A 2,283-nucleotide genomic window follows, 5' to 3' on the forward strand; every position below is an offset into this window, starting at 1 on the left:
CCTCGGCTTGGGCAGAGCTCGCCCGCAAGCGGCGGAGGGCGGGGCCGAAGGAGGAAGTCGGCGGTGAGCCCGGGCAGCCCGCCCCTTCCCCCTTCCCCTTTCCACCTTCACGGGCGCTAGCAGCGCGAGGGGAGGCAGCAGCTCGGGGCGCGGCCGCAGGGGGTTAAGCCAGTGAGCCCCGGCGGCCGCCCGAGCGCTGAGACACTGACAAAAGCCGACCCCCAGCTCCCCGCCCCCACTGCTCAGACCCTCCCACCGCCGCTCAGGCCCCGGCCCCTTCCGGCTCCTCTGGGACCTTCTGCTAGTGGCTTTGGTTTGGGGACACGCTGCGTCCCCACTATGCGCCTAGGGAGTTGGGGGGCGACTGGTGATTAGGCGTTGGTCTCCCCTGCTTTAGGCGCCCCCTCCCCTCTTGCTCCTGGCCCCCTTGTTCCTGCGACCAAATGAACTCGGCCGAGCTCGTGCTGACACCGGGGCTAGCAGCTTGAGAGTCCAATTGTTGCACAGGTCAGTCCACTGCAAGTCATGGCTGGGCATTCACTACAAGCTCAGCACTTAGTCCAGGCACCCTGCAGGCTTGTCCACTTACTCTTCTGTCCACGCGAAGCCCTCGGGTGGGGGAAGGGCAAGATTAGCTTAAGTGGGATAATAGGATTTCATGTACTGCTAAGGAGGTAAGACCTTCACAACCTGCACGTGGCCTGGCAGGGGAAGGGAACCCCTAAGACTGGAGTGGAAGCCCAGAGGCACCCACCCCTAATTCTCCTGGCTTCTAACATCACGGGAGGAGCTCAGCTCTGCTGAGACCAGGGGTTTCCAACTGCAGCCTAGACCATTAGCAGATTCTGAAATCAATTTAGTGGATCCCAACAACAATAAGAAACAAACAAAACATAGAAACTATCTAAGCAATAATCTCAAAGGATAAGTAATTTTGGGAAAGCTACTTCAACTTTTCCTAAGTGTGCACAGGATTACAGAAAACTGTAGTAGTTCCTCCTGTAGTTAGAGTCCAAAAGAGTGAAAGCCTCTGCTAGTTACTTCTATGGCAGTAGAGACCCTCTCTCCAAATTTGCTGCAATTGCAGGAAAGCTCCTCTTCACCCCCAGCCAAAATCAGCCTCCTCAGAGCACCTCTTTTCCTCTCCTCCCCACTTCCAGGGTCTGCCATATCTGCTCCCACAACAGGAATGCTGTCAAGAGGGTGGGCACAGCACCCATATGGTCCCAGGTCTCCTTTCTTATAGCTAAGCTTCCTCATGCTCCATGATTTCTGTACCACCATCACCCTTCTGTGGACATGGTGCAGGCTAGCAGCATCCCTTTTAAAGGGGCTCCCAGCACTGGACACATAATTCCACATGGGATGTGGACAGCAGCAAGCACCCACAGTGCTACTATTTGCCCAGGTTTGGATGCTTTACTCTAAATGGGGTCAATCCACTACAACCAGTGATAGCCAAACTCCTATCTGCAGCCTAGTCCAGCCCTGCTCAGCCAAATGGCCTCAACTTTTTTTTTTTTTTTCGAGACAGAGTCTTGCTCTGTCGCCCAGGCTGGAGTGCAATGGTGCAATCTCCACTCACTGCAACCTCTGCCTCCTGGGTTCAAGCGATTCTCCTGTCTCAGCCTCCTGAGTAGCTGCGATTACAGGTTTATGCCAGCATGCCCAGCTAATTTTTTGTATTTTTAGTAGAGACAGGGTTTCACAGTGTTGGCCAGGCTGGTCTTGAACTCCTGACCTCGGGATCCGCCTGCCTTGGCCTCCCAAAATGCTGGGATTTCAGGCGTGAGCCACCACGCCTGACCCGGCCTCAACATTTCTACTTGGCTGTCTAAAAGGCGTCTCAAGCCCAACATGTCCCAAACTAAGCTCCTGATCTCTCCCCCTTCTCATGTGCTCCACCTACAGCCTTCCCCATCTCATTTAATGGCAATTCCACCTTTAAGTTGCTCAGGCCAAAACCCTCAGCTCCTCTCATTCTCTCACTCCTCACATCCAATCCATTAGCAAATCTATAATCTGACCACTTCCCAGCTCCTTAGGGCCCAGGCACCACCCTCTTTCTCAGGGTTACTGGAAGGGCCTCCTAACTGTTCTCCCCGTTTCCTCCTTGGTTCCCCTACAATCTATTCTTAACACAGCAGCTGGAGTGAGTCTTTAAAACACAAGCCAGGCCAGGCGTGGTGGATCACACCTGTAATCCCAGCACTTTGGCAGGCCGAGGTGGGCAGATCACTTGAGGTCAGGAGTTCAAGACCAGCCTGGCCAACATGGTGAAAC

The sequence above is a fragment of the Colobus angolensis genome, unplaced genomic scaffold (genome assembly GCF_000951035.1).
Source record: "Colobus angolensis palliatus isolate OR3802 unplaced genomic scaffold, Cang.pa_1.0 Scaffold278, whole genome shotgun sequence".
NCBI classification, from domain to species: domain Eukaryota; kingdom Metazoa; phylum Chordata; class Mammalia; order Primates; family Cercopithecidae; genus Colobus; species Colobus angolensis.